The following is a 25584-nucleotide window of genomic DNA, read 5'->3' as shown; positions in this document are numbered from 1 at the left end:
ATGTCTATTTTATAGAATTTTTTAAGTAATTAACTCAATTTAATGAGAATGCCAAGTCCCAAATGCATGTAAAACTGTAATTGAATATAACAGACGATATCGAAATAATAACCCATACAGTAATAAATTTTTGTACCTTTAACATGTTATTCGGCAATATTAAACCATGGTTTTCTCCGTGAGTCAGTTTTGTGACGGTTTTTCCCTTGCTCTTCATCTATTAAAGTTCAAGATTTCGACTATTCCAAATCCAATTCATTTGGTGGATTCAAAAAGTTATGTATTAAATCGTATAAATACACAAAATAAAACAAGCATAATAATAAAAGGGCTGGCAAACTATCTTCGTGCCACCTATATTGCAGACACTAATAAAACGATTTTTTTTTTCTTAACGATCAAACAGGGACCATTCAGAACCTTTCTATTTCGTACTGTTTTCAAAACAACGACATCTTTTCTCAGTCGTATACCTATATATTCCAAGGGGATTATTCAGAATTTATATCCAAAAGCGGCAATCTTTTCCCCAATTTTCCTTCCTTTATTTAAAGAACCGATTACCTTTGTACCCGGTAGGTGTCCGTCCGCCACCCTCAAAACCGCACAATTTGTTTTGGCCCCATTCTTCCCCTGTGCCCCACCCCTGATCGTAAACCCACCCCTCTTTTATCTGTCTCCCTGTTTTCCCTCTTTTTCTCTTTCCAGCTTTCGGCGTAACTTTTTATTGCTTCCATCCACCGAAGGTGCTTTGGTGGAAGTCCCCCAAGACCGTCCGACCGGGAACAACAAAACTTTGCTCCTCGTCCTGGTTCGTATCCTCGGGGAGACGCTGGGCGTTTTTGTATATGTAGTTTGTTTTTGGCAAGTTCTAGTCGCACTCTTTCCTTCCGCTTGTGTTAAGATCTGAGGCGCGTTAATATTAAGAGGTATATTACAACTATTTATAATAGAGAAAAATACGCAAATCTAGTTTTGAGCAAGGAATATTTCATAAACCCGAAAAATTAATTTTATTCGATTATTTTTTTTTTGCTTATAGTGTGATTTGATTGCATTGGTTTCACTCTTTTTGGTTGGATTGGTTTAGTTATTTGGCGAGTTGGTTAGCGTGGTTATTTGGAGGGTGTTATATAATTCATTGGTTAATTGGTTTTTCGGGTTTGGGAAATATTCCTTGCTCAAAACTAGATTTGCGTTTTTTTTTCGGGCATTGCCCGAATGCGACTATTGAGCGTAACATGTATATAAGCTAACTATAGCAGTTATGTAGAAACTACACTTTTTGAATTAACGTTGTCTTCAATTTTAGAACAGGAAACAACATCACATACATACATATACTGCCATTACTCGCTGACGAATATTCGACACGCATCAAAAGATGGTCACGCAAGGCGTTTTCTTTCATGAGCTTTTCTGTGACTGAAAAGCCCGATACGTGATGTTATCTGCCTCCCGCACTCCGGACATTCAAAAATCTCATTGCTTTCTTGCCTCTTTACTTTTTGGTTGTCGCTGTTAACTGAGTTTACAATTCTTCTCCATTGAGTTCTATTGTGAACTGCTTCTTCCCAATGATTCTGCATGTTAATCCCCTTTAAGTTTTCGTGGAAAACGTCCTTGTACCTTTTGAGTTGTCCACCCGGCCTCCTCTTACCGTCTACAAGCTCACCGTAAAGCAGAGATTTTGGTATGCGGTTTTCTTGCATTCTGCATACGTGACCAGCCCATCTTAAGCGGAATTTTGTAACCATGACTTCAACACTCTCGCAGTTAGCTTTTTCAAGGACCGATACGTTTGAGACTTGATGGAACCACCGGATTCTTAAGAGTTGTCTAAGGTGTCTCTGTTGCAAATTGTTTAATGCGTTCATATGTTGGCGGTACGGCACCCAGGTTTCGCTCCCATATAACATGGTGGGAATTATAATTGCTCGGTACACTGCAAGTTTCGTTTTTGTACTCAAGTCATGATTGTAGAAAACCCTGTCTTTTAATTTCCAGAATGCTCTTGAGGCGCTGCTAATCCTGTGCTGAATTTCAGAGTCGATATTGGCCTTTTCCGAAATCAAACTGCCGAGGTAATTAAATTCCGCTACATATTCCAATAGTCCTTCTCCGATTTTTATAGCATTGTTATGATCTTCCGGGGGAGTGCACATGATTTTGGTTTTGTCGATGTTTAGCTTAAGGCGCAAAACCTCGTATGCCCAGTTATATGTGTTCAACATTTCTTGTAATTGTTGTAACGTGTTTGCAACTAGGGCGCAGTCATCAGCGTATTTTGCCCTCAGTCTTTTTATGTTGAACAGACCGCCGTCATATCTGTATCTAATGCCCAATCCTCTCTCCTGCAATTTGCTGTCCACTATAATGGAGAGCGCTGCCATGAATATGTTGAATAGGAGAGGCGCTAAGACACATCATAACATCAAACTTCCAAACAACATCAAACTTCCAAAGAAGAACCATGAAAAAATTGCAGTTACAAAATTAAAACACTTACGGTACTTATTTTTTGGGCAAAACAAAACATGAAAATACTACAGACCAAAGCAATTGCATTTACAAAATTTCATGGTATTTATTAATATGAGCCAAGGAACATATTGAAAAAAATGTATTTTTCGTTTTTTTTTAATTTAAAATCGTTTTCGTCAAATTTACAGTGTTATATTTTTTTGTATTATTTATAGCCCTATTTTCATGATTTTTTTTAGCAAACTGCAAACTGTATATAAATACATATATCAACTTTAATTTGTAAACTAAGCTTTTTATACATTTTAGTATTTGGCTTTTTATAACATCTTATCACTGAGTGCGCCGAGACGACGACCGTTCGTGCCATAAACTTTGGTACGGCTGATGTTGAGAAAGGAGAGCTGGCCTCTGTGGAGCCATTCTCAGATACTGGCATTAGTTAAAGCCCTGAGACTGTATGATGAGTTACAAATTCGTTATATCTCAAGAAAGGGGAACACACAATCGATCTGAAAGGTCGCGGTGATTAACTCCCTTGCTAAACATTCTACATTCTAGGCTTTTGCCTGTTTTTTAACAAGTTTTAAATTAGAGAAATGTATTTCGGGTACACTAATGTAGGTACTATAACGTAGTACAACAGTACAACAAATTGACAAAATCATAGCTTGAGGACTTAAGGTAGGTTGACATTTGTTTGGTTTTGCATTGTTAGGTACCTGTTCAGTGTTAATTTAAAAATAGATGCAATTTTGAATTACAATTAATATTAATAGTATATTTGATAAAGAAATAAAAAAAAACTTGAAGTAGAGAGACTAAAACAAATATCTAAAAAATATATTTAAAATGGCTAAATAATTATCTATTCAGTATTTACAGTTATACTATTTATCCAAGTTTTTGTATTCTATTTTCAGCTGACGTGAATAAACCAGCAATCTTAAAAAGTAAAAAGGCCCCGTAATAAAATGAAAAATACAAAATACTGTTATATTTCCCATTCGTAGATATACGCAAATATTTATTTCGTTATTCTAAAAAGGCATTTTATGGAATTATATGTTTATTAGGAATGCGATGGAAAAAGAAGGGTTGCTTGTCGGCTCTTTCGTAGCCGGAAGCCGAACAATCGAAAACGCTCCAATATTTTTATTAGTTTTGCTTACCACCACCGCCTGCAACTCCGTCGGGAAATTGAAATACCCGGAGATATACGTAAAGTTTTCCGCGTGTTTCGTTTACAAATATGCGGGGAAAAGTCTACGTGATAAAACAATATAATAAAATCCGCTTGCTTCTCTTAGAACGGTAAGTAGATGTGACAGGCGTGTTTTACGAAATTCATATTGAAATTCTCGATAAGTCAGTTTACATTGAGAAAATAATGAAATACAAGTCCTTGTTACAATTTTAGATAATTGCAGTGTTGTAATAGAGAAAAAAAAAGAAAATTGTGTTACGGATTAGTGATATAAAGGGTAATATTACCGCGGTAACATTACCGTTAATTTTGATAATATTACGTAATATTACCGCAAGAGCGGTAACATTGGAAATATTGATTTTTTCACGCTCAACTATTTTCCTTTTTTTTGTGAGAACGAGATGGAGCTGCTTTGTTTCTTGTCTAGAAAGCCTTTTTGGACACTAGTCACTCATTAAAAAGCTTCGCAATTAATGATAGCCGAAATATTTCTAGCTCGGAGCACTCTATTTCGGAGCACCAACATTCAAGAACTAAACACCATGCTAAATGAGCTAAATGACCAATCCCAGAAAATTGGCCTTAAAATGAACTTGAAGAAGACCAAGATAATGAGCAACAATATCCATAACATTACCGTTGACAACGTTATTATTGAAAACGTAGACCATTATATATATTTAGGTCATAAAATCAAGCTGGGCAAGGAAAACCAAAATACGGAGATCAAACGCAGGATCCATTTGGCATGGGTAGCATTTGGAAATATGAGCAATATTTTCAAGGATAAAAAGGTGCCCATGAACCTAAAGAAAAAGGCTTACGACAGCTGCATTCTACCTGTGCTTACGTATGGCTTAGAGACTATGGCACTTACCCGAAAAACAGCAGAACAACTACGAGTAGCACAAAGAGCCATTGACAGAATCATGTTGGGAGTCACCATTAGAGAAAAAATAGGAATACCCACATACGTCAAAAAACAAAATTAATAGATGTCGTTAAAAGAGTGGCAAGTCTGAAGTGGCAATGGATAGGACATGTGGCAAGACAGATCCAGACCGATGGCCCCAAAAAGTAATCCTATGGAGACCTAGGGGAACAACAAGAAGTGTGGGCCGACCAAAAAAGAGATGGGTCGATGACGTCAGGGCAGTGGCGGGAAGACAATGGATAAGATTGGCTAGAGATCGCGAAGCATGGAAAAACCTAGAAGAGGCCTATATCCAACACTGGATGGAACCAGGCTGAGAAAGAAGAAGAAATATTTCTGTTAAAAGATAACGAATAACGAATTTATATTAATGGCCGGCCGTAGCTCCAGCGGTAGTGTGTCGATCTGCGGAGCAGAAGGTACTGGGTTCGATCCCCAGCCAGTACGGTCGCTTTATTTATTTAAATAAAAATATTTATTTATCTAAATAGAGTGACCAACGAGCCGCCACCTCAAGGAAGGCACTGACAAACCACCTTGAGTATATTTGCCTTGTACAGCCTCTCAAATAGTGCCGTTCGGATTCGTTGATAAACTGTAGGTCCCGTGTACTTGTGAAACGCTGATGACACATATCACAAGTACATGCGAAAGGTAGCCGACGCTCTATATAGAGTATGGCACTGTAAGCAGAACGAATTAATCTATAATATTCTTGAATGAGTATATAATAATTACTTACGAATATTAGGTATTTTAACGTTAGAAAATAAAACACATCGTATATTTAATCAGTTTTAAAGGAAATCGTGAACGCAGTTGTTCCCATCTCGGCATACACAAAAGACTTCTGACGTGTAAAATTTCGTTTTAGGGGGGTCGCCGCTGGGAGGGTTAGGGCCAGAGGACCCTCTCGCCATCTCTGTCTAGCCTTCATTCCACTCGGTGTATTTTCGTCTTTTCTTCTTCCTGCTGGCTGCCTCTTCGGTCGGTGCTGACGACAACCGACGACAGTTGTGGGATCTTATTAGCCGTGGCGCGATACCGAAATCTGTTCTGTCGTGAAGGGCCACGGACCTGTGTGATATTTGATGGGCTTTCAAAAGGAAATCGGAGAGTGCGCGCTTTGTATCGGGTTTACTCGCCGGTGACTCCGAACTTGCCTCGAATGTACAAGTATTATGCGGTGTACGATTCGAGTTTATCTTTAAAGCAGTTTTATAGAAAAAAGATTACTTAAATAAACTCTTACGTTAATTCAGGATGGTTCCATGTAGTACGAGAGCTAGCAACGTCGGAAAAACAAGTATTTTAAGACGTCTGGCTCTTTGATATATCTTTTACTATGCTCTCTAGAACAGCATGCGGCCCGTCTGGCTGCCGGTAAACGTTGCGTTCTCTACTGCGCATTGAAAGAAGATCCTATATTTTTATTAGTCCTTTAAATTCTAGTATTGAATATTAATCGAACATGTCTCTATAGCGCAGTTCGTAGAGTTTCCGACCACGAACCGATGATTCAGAGTTCGAATCCGGGTCAGGACAATGACTTTTTTATTTTATGTTTGTTTATATTCTGATAGTAAAGTATTAAATATTTGTTTTTTTTTTAATTACCAGAATTATTTAATACTTTCCTATCAGAATATAAACGAAAATAAAATAAAAAAGTATTTGACCTGACCCGGATTCGAACTCTGAATCATCGGTTCGTGGTCGGAAACTCTACGCACTGCGCTATGGAGACATGTTCGGTTTATATTCAATACTAGAATTTATAGGACTAAATTAATAAAAAATATAGGATGTTCTTTCGATGCGCAGTAGTGAACGCAACGGGTATCGGCAGCCAGACGGGCCGCATGCTGTTCCAAAGAGCATAGTATAATATAAATATATCAAAGAGCCAGACGTCTTAAAATACTTTCTCGAAAACGTTTTGCTAGCTCTTAGACTAATGTGAATAACCATCTAGGCAAGTAATTTATTTCAAGAGTTATAACATTTATATTTTATAATTTCTAATTTCTATTATAATACTTCTGACTAAACTTCTTAAACTGTGTTTTCATACTAACTCGTTAATTGGGCGCTTTTGTATATGTAGTTTGCTTTTGGCAAGTTCTAGTCGCACTCTTTCCTTCCGCTTGTGTTAAGACCTGACGCGTTAATATTAAGAGGTATATTACAACTATTTATATGTATAAGCTAACTATAGGCATTTATGTAGAAACTACACTTATTTTTGAATTAACGTTGTCTTCAATTTTAAAACAGGAAACAACATCGAACACCTTTGGTCAACGAAGCATTGCCGGCAGGACAATGTGGAATTCCGTCATCGTTACCATTGTAAAAACGGATGTGATGGCAAGCCTCTAATCAGTCTCACAGCTCAATCATATCTTATCTATCTTTTAGAAATACATCTCCAGCTGCAGAATATTTATAGTAAAAGCATTAAAAATCTTAGCACATTTAAATATCAACAACTGAATTATTTATCCAGAATTTTTTTAGCCAAGCAACTTTTTCTGAAAATATTACAAGCCACAATATATTGTATAATACCGTATGATCGAATAAAAACCGCGTCAGCGATGGCTATGAAATGACAATCGATGACATTTCCCATATACATTTACATATATAATGACAGCAATCTTCATTTCATAGCCATCGCCGACGCCGCTTTTTTTTGATCATACGGTATATTGTACAAGTATATGAATATTCGTAAATAAAAAAAAAGCAAGAGAAACATTTTTCGTCAAATTTACAGTGTTATATTTTTTTTGTATTTATAGCCCTATTTTCATGATTTTTTTAGCAAACTTCAAACTTTATATAAATATATCAACTTTAATTTGTAAACAAAGTTTTTTATACATTTTAGTATTTGGCTTTTTATAAATCCTTATCACTGAGTGCGCCATCCGTTCTGTTTTTCAAGCGGAAACCAACTAAAAGTGGAACTGAAGAACCTGGAAAACTCTATCCGTAACTGGAATGGGAGTCCTCCAACGGTCCAAGACACTTGAAAAACTTTCTCAGAAACGACTAATATCGAATCTGGGGTTCTCAGAGCCCCAGGAAGACGAACGAGACTTCGCAGGCTGCCAAATCTGTACCATATATAAAGGAGGAACAGTAATGTTTTGAGGAGGTATTATACTGGGAGCAAAAACTCTGTTGTTACCACTTCAACAAACTTTAACGGGTTAGAGATATGTTGGAGAGCTGCAATTGGGGATAATTTTAACTTCGTGGACATCCCCATACCAGCAGAGTGACTAGAGAATGTCTTGAAACGGAAGGTGTCATAGTTTTGGACTGGCATGTTCACCAGATCTAAACCCTATCGAACACTTGTGGGACTAGCTCAAAAGAAGGGTTAGAGCTCGTCGAAACAATTCAAGAAATCTTGCACAGCTTATTGATGCAGCATTAGCAGAATGGGAAAACATACTCCAAATCAACATTGATAATTTAATAAGAAGCATGCCAGCGCGGATAGAAGCTTGCATAAGGGCTACAAGGAATACTAAAATTATCAATTTTCTTTTTGTTTTTGCTTTTTGGCCATTAAAAATTTAAATCTTAATTTCGTTTTAGAAAACAAAAAAATACCTTTTTTTCTTTTGGGATCTGATTATTTTTTTTATTGCTATATGGGTTATTTTTCATTAAAAGTCATTGGTAAGGACTGAGTTTTATTCATAAACACAACATTTTCGTACGTCTCAAAAATTATGAAAAATAATAGATGATTTTCCATATAAGTTTGGTTGTGTCTACATGAAAAATAGACGCTTTCGCTTGGCACTTGTAATTTTTGCTAGGACATGCAATATGGTATTGGTTACGTTTCTAATGCAATAACTTAATATTGAAAAATTTGGCACTGACTTATTTTGGTATTTCCACTCTTCAATTAGTATTTGCCCTAGTGAGTGTTTCCAAAAAAAAAACCAAGTCTAAAACAACAAAACAAATGCAATTTATATTCAACCAATCGATTACCTTCTGCCATTTCGAGCCGATCGAATGTAATAATCAGATAAAGCAAATCGAACCAATCAATCTCATAATATAAACCGAATCAAACCTTATTCTAATTGTCTAGCAGGTCTCGTTATTCTACGAGTGTTTACAGTTAGGAGCAACAAGAAAAACAGATATATTATATTAATATTCAAAATATCTAATGGGTCTTCATTAAATGAAGTTATTATAACCGGCATGCATGCATTACGCGCAATTTATCGGGTATTTATTCTTGTTCTTTCAAACGTGTTGCAAAACGGTTATGTTTACGTATTGTTCTGAGGACTAAACAATAAAAATGATTAGCTAGTTTGTATCACCTGACGTTGCAGAAAGTATACATATAAATATTCGAGTAACTGCACTATAACCAACTTAGGTATAGAAGTTGTAATGACAAGCATTGGTCAGTGTATTCCTGCTGCTATTGTAATATGGCTCTTTTAAAGCTGATAGATACATATATCGAATTGTGGAGCTATGATGTGCTACTTTTTATCTAGTAGCATTTTGTCTAATTGATATATTGTTGAAATTGCAGTTGAATTGCATTAAAATGATAATAACCTAATTTTTAAAGACTATTATATGACATTTCATACTGGCATTCACAATATTTCAATTAGACATTATATTTTAGGACTTTAGGTAACAGCATTTTTTCCTGTTTATGGCGAGACCAACGTTTATTACATATCAACAAGTATCTAGAGACAAATATCATTAATCTTTTACTTGATATTAATTCGCAATTTTTACATTAAAACCATGCCTTTGCTTTTGGTCCTAGTCTTTTGGGCTTTAATCCATATTCCACAAGGTGTTTCAAATTTTCACCAAAATAACAACATTTTGTGCATCCTCGTATAATTGATAGATGGGAACTTTCATTTTTAATTAGAAAGAGACATTAAAAAGTCAAATAATTTAACTACAAACTGCTTAAAAGATCATTAAAATCGGTCCACTATAGAACACAATATATAAAACTTTAAAATACATCAAACAAAGGTTGATAAATTTTTCTTTTGGGGCTTTTATTCTTAGTTATCGTAAACGACAGGTTGGAATTAATTTCTCACTGTTATGGTTCACTTCATAGTTCGTTAGAAAATTCAGCTGGTGTAAACTTCGTCATATTTCTGAATCGAACTATAAGAACACCGATAATATGTAATTACATACAATAAATTTTAAGAACCTATATCTTTGCCATTATTCTAGTAGGAAATGAATAAAGTAAAATAAATTGAATTACATATGAATATAGCAAGAAAATTTGTTGCACCTGTATTTGATATATTGCAGATTATACATATTCGCCCATCTCTACTATCATATAATCTAAATCGCGAGGTGGCGGAAAAATGCTAAATTAACAGATTTTATGCGCGCGATATGTTTACCGGCGGCCAGTTCCGATCAGAGAAAAACATCTACAATCTATTAACTATGGAATATCGCTTGGAAATGCTTTAAAACTAGTCGACACATGTGTGCGCAATAAACGCGACGAGTAATATCTCTAACGATTTATTAATAAGATTTATATCGATAATTGCATCTCGTAAAACTAAATAACCTTATCGGAGATTCTTTTAACAATAATCGAGTACTAAGATTGTAAAATTCGTAGAAATAGCTAAATCAAACTTCATAAAGTTAATTGACATTTGAAAAAACAATTATTTAGTTTTAAGTGTCGTAGATTATATAGCTTTTGTAGCAGGCGATGATAAGCCATGGCAAAGAGCTGCTTGTATGGAAAGTTCAGTCTCAAAGTTATTAGACTTTTGACATGGATACGACTGGAGAATGTAAGTTAAGGATCAGAAGAGGACCACAATAGACATGAAAATATTTCAGTAGAACAGGACAATAGCCCCACCTCAAAATTTAATCTAATCTATATAACACATTTTTTTCAAATTAAAACGAGTTGTATAGATGCTTCAATCTCCAAGAGGTTAAAGAAATCTATACATCTAATCTTTAGATCTCTAGATTGTTTTGTAATCTAGAGATCAGAGGAATAGGTCACAATAGGATCCTCAAAAAATATAACGTACAGAACACCATTTTTTTCAAATTAAAAACAAGTCTATAAAATATGCACCATAACTTACGAATCATCAATTGCATTAATGAATGGTAAAATACTTGAACTTTACTACTGAACTGTTCTTTTTACTTTATTGAATTTGGTAAGAAAATACCATTCCCGACAAAATCTATGTATTAATACAGTTCAATAACCTTAGTGCTGTCTATTTTCATTCAATTTCAAGTCAACGAAAATCGTCAAAATTTTAACGTGATGCTTTACCTATTCAGAACTGATTTTTGACCCGGCTTTATATGTATTTTATATATGTAATTTCATTCTAGTCAATTCCCCTAAAAAGATCAAACTGATTTCAGTCAACAACCGGTAATCTACTCTTGAAATATATTATAACATTTACTAACTAAATTGTCTCTAGTTTCTGTCACTTCATCCAAATTAATTTTCACTAAACTTTATTCACTCACCATTTTCTTTTTAAAACAGTTATATATTTAAATATATTAGTTCTCTTTTAGTCTTATTATTTAAATCCAATTTAAGCATCTCAATTATAAAGAAAAGAATCGTAACGCGTTTGATGTTATGATCTGCCAAAAATATTTATACTGTCTTAAGCTTCATTCAGAACCTCCCAATTAGTGGAATAACTTAGTGGTTTCAATTACACTTTATACTTTTTAGTTTACGATCATTCACAATGTTTAAAAAACCACAATTATAATTAATAAAATATCCTAGCAACAGCTTGCGGTAGTCTGTTGTATCCATTGTATCCATAGAGAAAGCATAATATTTAGCTTATAAAACAATAAACTTTTGATTTCTAACCAAAATTTTTCTTGACGGTGATAATGAAAGGCCAAAATGACATTCCTCGCAAATTTTGAAGTATAATTGTGGAAAAGTCAAAAGTTTGTTAACTTTTTCCACTAATTATGACGTTCTGAATGCTTACATTAAAATTAGGTGAACAAACTTCTACGACTAATTGAAAATACTAATTTATTCCTATTCTATTCAAAATTTGTAAGGAATGTCATTTTGGTCTTTGATTATCACCCGTCAAGAAAAAGTTTGGTTAGAAATCAAAAGTGTATTGTTTTATAAGCTGTTTTGAAGCTTTAAGACTAAACATATCCTGCATTGTATCTTAAATCATTGTATCTGATGTATCTATGCTTGGCTCGTCGCATAGCATCAGCTGGTGGCTAGTATCTCATAATCACAGAAAATATGTGCAAACCAACTAGTACTTGTAGAAGATCTGCTCATTATCTAGAAGCATGTACTAAAATCCATATTAACATAATATAGTGATGGTCTTCTCTAAACATGCCCATTTGATACAGGAACGTCCTATTCAATGGCAGCTGTCAACTTATCGTATTTTGCAATGAAATTTGCGATCCTATTTACACTCAGTTGCAAAAAAAACGTAACAGAAAAATTTTTGATCTAATTTTTAAAATGTTATATTTTTTTCTTTTTAGTCCTATTTTCTTGACTACTTCAGCAAACTGTATACAAATATATCAACTTTAATTCGTAAATTCAGTTTATTATAAACTTTAGTATTTGACTTCTTATACAGGGTTAATCGAAGAGTTGTTTTTTTACCCTTATCTCTAAAACACCCTGTGAAATAATTTCAACACAATAGTTTTCGGTCAGAACCATATCTCCTGAATATTTTGTTTTTTGACTCATGTCAACAAAAAAAAATGCAAATGAAAACTTGCCACAAATATTTTGCCATTTTTTCAATTAATATAGTTACTTTTTGATGTTATTCTTCATAATGACGAGATGGCTTATTGTATTGATGGTTGATTATTGTTGTCTACGACTGAATATGGTGCTTAGTGTTGAAGATTGTACAAAAGTTATTGATCTAGTTGAAGATGGCCGAATATTCGCTTGATCCTTGAAGAAGAATTGGACAACATAACACAATATACTTGCAGCCTCATTAACAGTATGAACAGACGTTCGCAGACAATTATAGCAGCCGGGGGAGGCAATACAAAGTATTACAGTATTATTTACAAGTTTTTTGTTTGTACACTTACTTATTACAGTTTTTTTAAATATCTTTGGTTCTGTTACTGCTACTAATATTTATTAAAACCACACAAGCCTGTATCGTTACTTTTTTTTTTTAAGTTTGGTTTACGACAATTAGTCACCAAACCATAATATTAAAAAATAACATCACAAGGTAATGATAGTTGAAAAAATTGAGAATTGTTGTTAGCAAGTTCATTTCGCTCTTAAAAATTAACCAATACCAATCTCGCCCATCACTTTATAAGGAACGTGTTATGATAGATATCTAGTCATATGTAAGTGCTACTAAGAGACGAAGGAATGCAGTTTTTCGGTCATATAATGACGTGTGATTTTCACGTACAAGTAGTAATATAAAGCAAGGGAAAATCTCATGCGATTAACATACATAACAAATAGTAACACATTAGTAAAGTAATTTAGCAGAAACTAGATTTAATAATACATATGTTTCGTTATTACATAAATTCCCTCTTCTCATTAAAGGACAGCGTACTCCTCGCAGAACAGCACAATCGGCACAAACTGAAACGGAGAAAAAAACGTCGTTTTTTCCTGAGCCATCTATCTCGGTCTCGCAGGTACGTGCACGTAGAGACATACGTATTAATATACATATAGTAGTACGTAGGGCGAACAAAAGCGTTCGAAAAAGGAAATAGAGTTTCCGCATGTACGCGGGCTTCGCAGGTACACTCGACGCTACTCGCGGCAAAAAACCGTCTCCCAATTTCGCGGTGACTTGGCGCGCAAATTCGAAACAGGAGAGCTCTGACCCAGATCGCATTAATTAAAAATTTTATGGCGTTTCGCGAGGGCGGGCCCGGTGCCCCCAAAAGGGGGGATTTAAAGCACACCCCGCCGGTTTTTTTTTGCGAACTCGCTCAAATGAAATTAATCCCGGCTATAAAAATGCATAGGAAAATCGGGTCAGGAATCTGTTCCTGAATTGGTGGAGAATGACGTTTTAAATTTGACGATTTTTTTAATGCCTGAATTTCAGAGGAGAGCAAGTAAGATCATTGAAGTGTTATAATGTTATTGTTGCCATTATATGCAACATGCAGTATTGAACTTAAACAAAGAAAAAATGCTTTGAATTGGCTTTTAAGATTTGATAAGTTTGAATGGTACATAATATAGGGGGTGGTCCGAACTGTATTCCGGAAACTTCAGCAGCACATTCTGCAGATAAAAATAAGTAAAAAAGTTCGTATAAATGTATGTTCTAAAATGCTTAGTTTCGGAGATACAGGGTGTAGAGATTTGTGTAGAAGTTCGGCGTAGAACTGTTTTGAAGAATAATAACTTTTCGGCCATACCTGCATAAAACTCCTGATAAAACTACTGAGTGAAAAAATATAAATTTCCGTGATTTTTTACGTAGAAATTGTTTCTTGGTAAAAATCGCTACGAGCAACCGTTCTTATGATATTTAGATTGGAAATAGTCAATACATGGTCATTATTGACTAAAAATAAACATGTTGAGTAGATAGTTATTTGATTGAAATGGTAAGTTTGGCTAGTTGTAGTAATGGTTTTAGATAAAACAGTTTCTATTGAACTTTGGACACAAAAACATTTTGATTTTTCAAATTTATAATTTCAGTCTAATAACTATTTAGTCAACAAGTTTAATTTATGTCAATGATGACATATGTATTGATAACTATGATTCCAAATATCTCGAGAGCCATTACTCGTAACTATTTCTACCAAGAGACATTTTTTACGTAAAAAACGTCGTAAATGTATATTTTTTACTCAGTAGTTTTATACAGGTACGGATGAAAAGTTATTACTCTTTAAACCAGTTAAAAATATGTAGGTGGCGCCCTTTACAAGTAGGAGTCAAATTGACATCAAAATTAAATGTCTCATGTCAAAAAACTCCCAGACGGCAATTTTCATCCAAATATTGACGTTACTCCTATACACCCTGTATCCTAGAAACTAAGCATTTTAAGACATACATTTATACGAACTATTTTATTTATATTTATCTGAGGAATATGCTGGCGAAGTTTCCGGAAAACACTTCGGACCACCCGCTATTTTAACTAATCTCTAATAACCACCTTCTTGGCAGTTTTATTAATAATTATATAAAAAATGAAATATTTTATGTTTACGTCTCCTTTTTCTTGCCAAGGCTGATCTGGACGTAGCCTGATCTGCTTGTCTAGAGATCTAGCACTCGCTACTAACAACCTGCAACGCTCCCATACATGCGGAACCACTATTTCCTTTTTTAACTTTTTTTATTCGCCATCGGTACTATACAAATACGTACGTCTCCGCGTACAACGTACCTGAGAGACCGAGATAGATTGCTCAAGGGAAAAAAGGAAGTTTTTTTCTCCATTTCAGATTGTGCTGATTGTAAATTCTGAGGAATGAGTGTTGTCCCTTAATGAGACGCGAAAAGCTTTAAATAGCTATCTCAAATAATAGCGAGTCCTGGTGTAGATAATATTAAATCCTACAATACTAATCCACAATCTAATTTTTTATATATACTAAATAATACCAAGATAATACTAAATCCACAATCTAATTTTTTACCAACTGCTGCACAGAATGGATACATATGATATACATACCGTGGACAATAGGATAACACTTAATATCTACAGAATAGTTGAAAGTCATTATGTTTTGGTTTGAAGTTGAAATTAAGCCTTAATTTAATAACATTATATAAGACACATTTTAAATATTCATATATGGAATCCAGTAAAAAAATATTAATTATTTAATATAATCACAATTAAATGATTCTATTTCATACAAATACTTTTTTAATGATTGATAAACTGTAAAAAATTATTTATTATTAATGTCAAAGATGTGTAAATTTAACCAGCAGAATAAAGTCAAAGAAGGCAAGATTGAAATTAAATTGAGAAAATGATAAACGTTTAAATTGATTATTTATGTAAATATTGTTCTGTTGTTAATCTAGTCTAATTTATTTCGGATTAAAGTAACACATTTTCACTCGACTGCAATTTAATATGGGTAATAGTTTTATCGAAATATACGGAATATTCAAATTTTTGTCACTGTACGACAACATGATTAGCCGCACGCACCTCAGAAAAATAACTATTTCGTGTTGAGATCGAAATGCGATTGCTCCATAGTTTTTTTTTTACCAAAAAACATAGTTATGCTAATCGATATAAGCCACATCGGCGCAAGTAAATTAATAAGTTAAATAAAGTATAAGCATAAGTTAAATAAAACAGAATGCCGCGATATTTCTTATAAATGGAAATAAAATGGTTTGTATTAATTTCACAGCAAATAAACTAATTTTAAATGATTATTCCTGATTTAACAAAAAAATATTTATAAAGTTGTATAAATATGCAATATAACGGATACGGAGCGATCAACAATGATGGAAAAAGTTGGCAATTCTGTATTAGAGGATTGTAAGATTAGTGGTTTGTATTGATGCTGAAACAAACCATCAATGGATAAAATTTTTATTAAATTATGTATTTACGTGTAGTTTCTTTATCTTAATAGTAATTCAGAAGTTTCGACTTTGTAAGTTGTGAAATCAACTTTCAAAGTCGATAAAATCCGACATTTTTTCAAAGCAACTTTACCTTGCGGCTTAATTTCATCCAGGCATTCAATAGAAGAATGGAAATGGCAAAGTAAGTTTTAGTCAATACAGATAGCAGTTATGAGTACCATTTAATTATATCTATTAAGTATCACTTAATAGACAGTATCTATTTTGTCCATTGTTATATGTATACAGATACAGCGCATCAATAGAGTGGTTCCAACATGACTTTCATTATAAAGCTTGATTTTCATGCATCCGTTGTCCGACGATACGTTGATACGATATTAATTTTATTGGTTGATTTTAAAGAATTTGATTGGTTAGAAAAGGTTAACCAATTGAAGTCTTTAAATTCAACCAATAAAATTAATATCGTATCATCGTATCGTCGGACAACGGATGCATGAAAATTAAACTTAACTCCCCTCCTCCCATAATGAAAGAAATGTTAAAAATTATTTATATCATAATTATGCAAACTCAGGGATAGGATACCAATCAGGAATACTCAGGGATAGGTGGACCAATTATTGCATGGGCCTTCTCGATCACCTGACCTATCCATTTTAGATTTTTTTATACGAATGGTTAACAATAAGGTTTACAAAAAAACTTATGAATTAAGAGACGCACTCGAAGTGGCGGTACGAGAGAAGTTTAATTAACTACAACTCAGTAATTTTTCGAAAAAAAAAACATATTATAGCTTATATCGCTGAAAAGCTTAAAAATGGCGCTTTTTATGAAGTCATGGTCAACTATGGTTTCCATTAAAAAAAACCTATGTTTGTGTCATATGTCAAAAATGACAGGCTTTAGAACAAAACGGAGGGCACAATCTCATTAAAGATGTGATTATCTACAACTTTTATCTGAAAACTTTTTGTCTAAAATTGCTTATAATTGAATTAGGGGCAATTTTTAAACTAGCAGAAATTTGTTTTTTTCGAAATATCTAGTAAGCCATGAACTTTTTCAAAAATTTGAAAAGCACATATTTATGACCCCACAAAACTCCAATTCTTTCCCCATTTAACCGTCTCTCTATCTCCAGTAGTTTCCGAGATACACATAGAAAAACACATCGTAGGAAACTCACCCTATATATACGGCTGTGAGACATCGGCGTTTAAAATGAACACCATGAGACGGTTGGAAGCTTTTGAAATGTGGATCTACAGAAGGCTCTTGAAAATACCCTGGACATGTACGCAATGAAGAGGTTCTTGGGGGGTTAAACCAGGAAAGGGAATTACTTGCAAATATAAAAAAAAACGAAAGACAGCATACCTGGGCCATGTCATGCGCAATAGCAGAGCAAAGCTTCTGAAGTTGATTATAGAAGGAAAGGTAGAAGGCAGAAGAGGACTTGGGAGACGCAAGCACTCTTGGTTGAAAAACTTACGAGACTCTGGACCGGACTGAACTCCCACGAACTGTTTCGAGCTGCACAGGATAGATAGTGTTTCGCCGCCATTGTTGCCAACCATCATTAGAAGATGGTACTATAAGAAGAAGAAGTATCACTCGGTATCAGAAACGTATAGTTGAATAAAATAAAATAACACTTGTACATATTAATCTTAAATCGTGATCATAAGTAAATTTTTAATGTTTGAATTAACTATAAATTAGTCAACAAGACTGTTCGTCTGAAATTTCCTTATAAATGTAAAGCTATTTATCACGACGATATATTGTATGTGCCCGCCGAACCAACTTTTTACCACGCATGCAAGTATATTTCATGGACGAGCAAGCAAATTCCCTCGGTGCTTAAAAAATAAAAAACATACTTAAAAAAATAGTTATGTTATTAATTAGAACTTCACACGTGCTCAACTGTAATTTCATTTTTATTCCTAAAGCGCTAAGTACTTAGTACAAACACGTATTAGACACAATAATAAAAGATTAAGATAGGATTACCCCCAAAAAACTATGATTTGGGATTCAGTTAGTCCCTAGATAATATCTAGGCTATTACAATTAACTTAATATGGTGTATGCGTATAGCAATTGAAGGGTACAAAGGTAAAAACATGATAAGCGCCATTTTACTAATTTTACAGGAGAGCACTGGGCGGCTGGTATAAGTTATCGGCTCCTTCCGTGTATTCGTTATTTTTACTAGGCATATATCATAGGACTTAACAACTTATTGCCCTGCAGAGTTTATACACTTTGTAGGGACCAGTTTGAGTTACTATAATAACGTAAAATTCTAAAATTAAGAAATTGGTTTGAACCCTTCCATTGGTGTGTCCGTTACTTTAGAGTTAAATAATGGCCGTTGGTGACATTAAAATGTCAGAAATATAATAGTTATTTTTTATACAAGACGATATAAAATTAATTAATTTTATCGTCGACCGAAAAGATTAATTCACGAACGTTGAAATCGCAAGTGAGTTAATTTCGGGAGACGATAATGCAATATTTTGGTCGTGTATAAAACAATACTTTTTTCCATAGCGAGTTACGTCTTAAAAATATTCAGAAATTATTATCTCAAGGAATTTATTACGAGTAGAAAAAATATTGTGCTGGATTGGCGTCGGTTTCTATGTAATTTGACAAATAAATAAAGCTGTCTCTTTAGTTGTCAGTTCTGAGTCAATATTTTTTAATTCTTTTTCGTGTTGATTGCTGATTGAATTGGAGCCAGAAATGGCTCAAAACGAAATAAGCAAATTATATATATATACAGCCATTACTCGCTGACGAGTATTCGACACACATAAAGAAAATGGTCACGCAAGGCGTTTTCTTTCATGAGCTTTTCTGTGACTGAAAAGCCCGATACGTGATGTTATCTGCCTACCGCACTCCGGACATTCAAAAATAAGCAAATTACCAACAAATATTCAGGCTGAGGCGACAAACGCCATATCCAAACTACTTCCATTTAAATCTCGAATAACTTATGTAAAGGAATACAAAAATTTTCAAAAATGGAGTGCGAGAAGAAACAAGCGAGAAGAAATAAAGTGTTTAACCTATATCCTCGCTGTTAAAGTATTGTTTAATCTACCCTTGCGGTTCAAGTACTAACTATTTTATCTACTATTTTTTATAGATATAAGGCAATGCAGTTGCTATGGAAAAAAGTTGTAAATTTTTCATTTTATCCATAAATTGTGTATAATTTCTTTTTAGGATGTTTTATGCAAATTATCAGAATTGTGGACTGTTTTGGTTGCTGTTTGTAAACATATTTGTTCTTGTTTTTAACATTTGCGCCTCTAAAAGGAGCTTAAATAGAAGCAATTGTGGTACTGTGTAATATCTATCTACAATCAGTTGCTACAAAAGGCATTACAAAACCAGTCCATTGCTTCAAAGTTATAGAAGTGATCCAGAGTCATAATCAATGTTCACAAATGCGACTGAAGATGTCTAAAATAATAATAAAAAAGTTAAGAGAGTGAAAAAAGAGAATATGTACATATATTTAGATATAGAATTCTCATTTATTCAAATTAATTATAAGTCAATCTTCTGCAGCAATCAGAGAGCAGCATTATATCCAGAGAAAAATTACAGTTAATAAAATAACCAGCAAGTTATCCTACTTAAACAAACAGAAAATTACATGCAATTTTCAAAGGCCTCTGGCATCAGTTAATACAATATTAATCACTCATAGTCTTCTGATCTCCTAAGAACAATTATAGTATAGTTTACTACAGCTGTTTTAAGCATCCTTTGAAGATTTTTAAATTACATACCTATTTATTTACTGTTTACTTTTATTAACCAACTTTATATTGCATGATATTCCATACTATACATTAAAACACGCATGTGTATTATGAAAACTGAGAAAATATTAATAAATTTTAAATTTTAATGTGTTGTTCTGACAAATAAATAAAAAAAACTCAATACATATAATTAAGAATTGTGTTTTCATTATTATATTAAATATTTAGAAAAGCGACATTCTAACGTCATCCGTATCTAAATAAGTAATCAAAGAAAACAGGTTATTCGATGACAGATTTTTTAACATAAAGAACCTGTTGAAATTAATTGGATTACAAAAGAAAGAAATTAAATCAAGCATAGAAAATTTTTGAGCAATTCCTTTCCGAGTCGTTAATTTTAGTTTCAAGAAATAAATCTATTCACCTAAACAGTGGATAACAACTAAAACATCCGGTCGTTGGCCGTAGAATTCTAGTTATTACGAAAAAAACAAACGTAAATTGGCGGTATATAGTTATAGTTTAATAAAACATTTCCTCCATCTTTTACAAGTATTACTTTTATATTTTTAATTAACACGAGAGAAATGTTTAAAAACAATATCAATTCGATCTGGTCAATTATTTCGAATTATAGCACTCACGTTATACTTAATATGAAAATAAGTATATACTTTAGCGGAAATGTGCGAAGTATGAAGAAGGCTACTATACAATTAAACAGTGTTTTTTTGTTGCTTTTCAACTTCTTAACATGGCGTAATAAGTGACAGGATATGTCGGTAAAATTAATTTTAACTGCAATCTTATATAAGAATTATGTACAGAAAAAACGATAGTGTGAAATGATCTAGTAAAAACAGTTATTAATATTTGTTTCCAGACTTTTAAATTAAATTTTACATGTTTGGAAATGTTTGAAAGACATATTAATCTTCTCATCAAGGACAAGAATATATACTTTTATACACTAAATCGGCGGTTCCTAAAGATTCAAGCGCGGTTCACCAATTCACAAGAACAATATTATCCGATCCACCAAATATTTTATTGCCTAGAATGTATGACTAGGAGGGGGGTTAATCACCGCGACCATACAAATCTATTGTGTGTTCCCCTTTCTTGAATTATAAAGACTTATAATTCATCATACTGTCTCAGGGCTTTGACAAAAGCCAGTATCTGAGACGGCTCCGCCAGAGGCCAGCTCTCCATCTCCAACATCAGCCATACCAAAGTTTATGGCACGAACAGTTGTCGTCTCGACGCACTCAGTAATGAGGTGTTCTGGGGTTTCCCCATTTTCCCCACAAAATCTGTATTCGCCGTTGTTTCTCAGCTTCAATCTACTGGAGGTGTTCGCTGAGGAGACACTGTCCTGTTAGAAACCCCGTGACAATCCGAAGATTGTTTTGAATTAAACCAAGGAAAATCTTTGATTTTTCTCGGTCGTAAGTTCTGAGAAACTTTTTCGAGTGTCTCAAACCGTTGGAGGACTCCCATTCCAAGTTACGGATGGAGTCATCCAGTTCTTGAGTTGGACAGCAGAACGGTTCTGGTCCAGATAGTGGTGTGTTCGCTCCTTTTCTAGCTAGATAGTTTGCTTTTTCATTGCCTTCTATCCCTTGGTGAGCGTGTATCCAGAGTAGGTAGACTTTATTTTTTTTATTGCCTAAGATTTACAATTGAATGTTTTAAGAAGGAAGACCAACATGTGAGTGCTATATTACTTGTAAAACAAATTTAAAAACAAAAAATACTTAACGTCTCAGGGTTCAGAAAGTCATGAAATCAAACTTGAGATTAACAATTACGTAATGAAGTAAAACCAAAAAGCCTAAACTTTCTGTATATTGATGCCTCTACAGAAAATCCAGAGATAAAAAACTCTTTTATTTATCATATAAAGACTCGTAACTTTATCGTAATTTTTGCATTGTTAGAATCCCTGTGTCCTGTAAACCATGAATGCTGTCAAATCTTAAATGCTTTTTTTTAATTTCTGATACACACTATTTATACACTATTACAATAGTATTTTTACGACTACTATTTATACAATAAAAGTTAAAATATATGTATGTCCATTAAGTATAGCTTCATTTCGTTCCTAAAGTGTATTATATTAAAATAATAAATACACTCTCTAAATTCTATTTCTTAAATATTAACTTCGAATTTATGCAAATGTATTCGACATTTTTACTTTACGTTCGAACAGAACGAGTATATATCTTATGAGATCGTTATCTCCGACCTGATTATAACGTTTTTTCATTTCTTTTTATTTCTCTTTACTATTCGTGAGGATGGTTCAAATAAAAGGAAACTTTTTTTTCGGGCGCTAGATATCCGAGTATAATGATAACGTGTCGGTAATAATGCGTAGGGAACCCTGTAATTTGGGAGGCAAATACGGGTAATTTACCACACGGTGATAGTTTCGAAGGCATCAACGCGTATCGATATGCGGGAATGATGGCTGTCTGGCTACGTCGAAAGTTTATAAACAGTTTGAATTGTTAAAATTTCGTTAATTTCTAGATAAAATAACAAATTTACGATATCGTCCTGGTATTATTAATAGACTTTATCATTTTAGAACCTAACTTATTAATATTAAAATTTAGTAAAAGAAACCAAGTAAATACTGGGTTGTTATTTTTTTGTGTGAAACATTGATATAAAAAATTTCACACAAAAAAATTACAACCGAAAAATTAGTTGAACATAAAATTAGTGATGAGCAAATGCAAGAGCAAGGCCAAGACTGTCTTGGTTTTGTTGCAGTCTAATAAGTATTCTTCTTGCTGCAAGAGTCTAGCCCGTTGCACTTTTTTAATACATTTGCATGGCATACAATTGATTGGAAACAGACCTTGTATAACTTGTCACATTTAAGAAAGCAGCCGTTTTAAATAACGCAGCGATGACATACTGGGTGGTGCATCGTCATTGAAAACATAGGAAAGCGCATGCAAATTTTGAATTGTTCAAATATCGACTCTCCTGTTGATTTTACAGCAAAGTCGTAAATAGTTTTTCAAATGTCTGCATTTGCTGAATACATATGCCGAATTTGGATAATTTTGACAAGCCGATTTTAAGTAATTTAAGAAAAAATGCATCTATTTTTAAATTAAAACAGGTAACAATGCAAAACCAGACAAATGCTAACTTAAGTGGTCAACCTATGAGTTTGTGAATGTCAAATTGTACTTTCTCTACTTTAGAGTTTTGCGTTATTTTAACAAGTTTTAAATTACAAATTTGCATTTATGTGAGACTAACCGTAGATACTATAACATATAACATAGTTAGTGTAGATAGCACAACAAATTTAATTTGACAATGATAAAATCATTGGTATACAACTTAAGGCATGTTGACATTTGCTTGGTTTTGCATTGTAACCTTTCAGTTTTAATTTAAAAATAGATGCAGTTTTCCTTAAATTATTTAAAATCGGCTTGTTCAAAGTTATTCAAATTTGGCATATGTGTATTCAGCGTATGCAGACCTTTAGAAAAACTATGTGCGACTTCGCTGTAAAATCAACAGCTGAGCCAATATTTGGACAGTTTAAAATTTGAATGGGATTTCCTATGTTTCCAATGACAATATAACACCCGGTATATACTCAAAATCAGTAATCTACTAAACTTTAAGAAAGGCTGGGATGAAATAGACAGTTATAAAGCTAAATATTTTTTTTTCTAAAATGGCCTTTGTGTCGTCGTTGTCCAGAATGCATGTCTCCTAAGCTCGATATACGATTACTAACCAGACATTGACGAATTAATGACCACCTTTGAAAATAAAACTAGGAAAAACATTAGGTAGTCTGTAAGTAACACGAATCAACATAACATAATATGAGTGCCCAGTTCATATACATATCAAATATATACAGATTATCGCCTATCCCTGCAATCTGTTGGAGTTGAAGCCGAGTTAGAGACAACTAGAACCAAACCAGTCCATGTATATTTCACATAAGTTCTTCTGTTAGGCAGATACTGGCGCAACAGCGCAACTCCAAAATTCCGAATATCGATTAGCCTTGCTCTGAATAGTCTAAGAGCTAGCAACGTTTTCGAGAAAGTATTTTAAGACGTCTGGCTCTTTGATATATCTTTGACTATGCTCTCTGGAACAGCATGCCGTCTGGCTTCCGATACCCGTTGCGTTCACTAATGCGCATCGAAAGAAGATCCTATATTTTTTATTAATTTAGTCCTATAAATTCTAGTATTGAATATAAATCAAACATGTCTCCATAGCGCAGTGCATAGAGTTTCCGACCACAAACTGATGATTCAGAGTTCGAATCCGGGTCAGGTCAAAGACTTTTTTATTTTATTTTCGTTTATATTTTGATTGTAAAGTATTAAATAATTCTGGTAATTAAAAAAAAACAAATATTTAATACTTTACTATCAGAATATAAACGAAAATAAAATAAAAAAGTCTTTGCCCTGACCCGGATTCGAACTCTGAATCATCGGTTCGTGGTCGGAAACTCTACGCACTGCGCTATGGAGACATGTTCGATTAATATTCAATAATAGAATTTAAACGACTAATAAAAATATAGGATCTTGTTTCAATGCGCAGTAGAGAACGCAACGTTTACCGGCAGCCAGACGGGCCGCATGCTGTTCTAGAGAGCATAGTAAAAGATATATCAAAGAGCCAGACGTCTTAAAATACTTGTTTTTCCGACGTTGCTAGCTCTGGTACTAGAGGATTAGCCAATTGTGATTGGTCTAGTTATCCGATGGATAATTCAAAATCCAAGCTTGCGCACTACGCTTGAACAGAGCTAACTGAGCGACTTATGCAAATTCCTTCAGAAGATTTATATACCCATTTCACCAGCTTGGCTTCACAGAATGTAGTTTGGAGTCAATATGGTTACTTTATAAATATATAGCCCAGTCCTGTCGTCCATTAAAGGCCAGCTTCCAATTTGCGGGAGACTTCCTGAGTCACATTGCCATCGTCATTACAAATTAGCTTAACTGATAACTTATATGATGTGTATCTTCCGGGGAAGGTGCTCGAGAGGCTCAATGAGACCTATCTAACTAGCACTTAGTTATCTTAACAATCGTTCTAGATTGTACAAAAAAACATGCATGGAAATTTCTTGGAACCTCTCTTATAAAACAAAATTAAGTAATCTTCAGTAAATCAAGTATTAATATTAATAATATGTGAAAACTGTCATCAAAATAATACAAAACTAAAGTTTCCGAACTAATCATATTTCGATATAAATATTTCTCCACTTCGTCTAGTCTTGGAATAAAGCTCGTGTATGAAAAATTAATATTAATGTCGCGGCGAACGAATGTTTCTATTTCAAAAGACAGCGCGCGAGTGAAAAGGCCGTCGAATGACGGACACGTCAATTACAGAAATCGAATGGCAAAGGTCTCGATGGAGAAGACGAGAAAATAAGGCGATTTCC

The 25584-nt window shown here is 33.7% G+C and overlaps 1 protein-coding gene across 6 annotated transcripts in view; it reads right to left on the bottom strand.

Moving 5' to 3' along the window:
• Window positions 1-25584, bottom strand: part of LOC115876062 (ephrin type-A receptor 4-A) — a 701832-nt gene that overhangs the window by 592499 nt on the left and 83749 nt on the right. The gene's annotated exons all lie outside the window — the stretch shown is intronic.

This window comes from Sitophilus oryzae, unplaced genomic scaffold (assembly GCF_002938485.1).
Source record: "Sitophilus oryzae breed Bouriz unplaced genomic scaffold, Soryzae_2.0 scaffold_1396_pilon_pilon, whole genome shotgun sequence".
Classification (NCBI taxonomy): domain Eukaryota; kingdom Metazoa; phylum Arthropoda; class Insecta; order Coleoptera; family Curculionidae; genus Sitophilus; species Sitophilus oryzae.
Note: the sequence above shows the minus strand (reverse complement) of the source record. Positions and strands in the feature narration are given on the sequence as shown.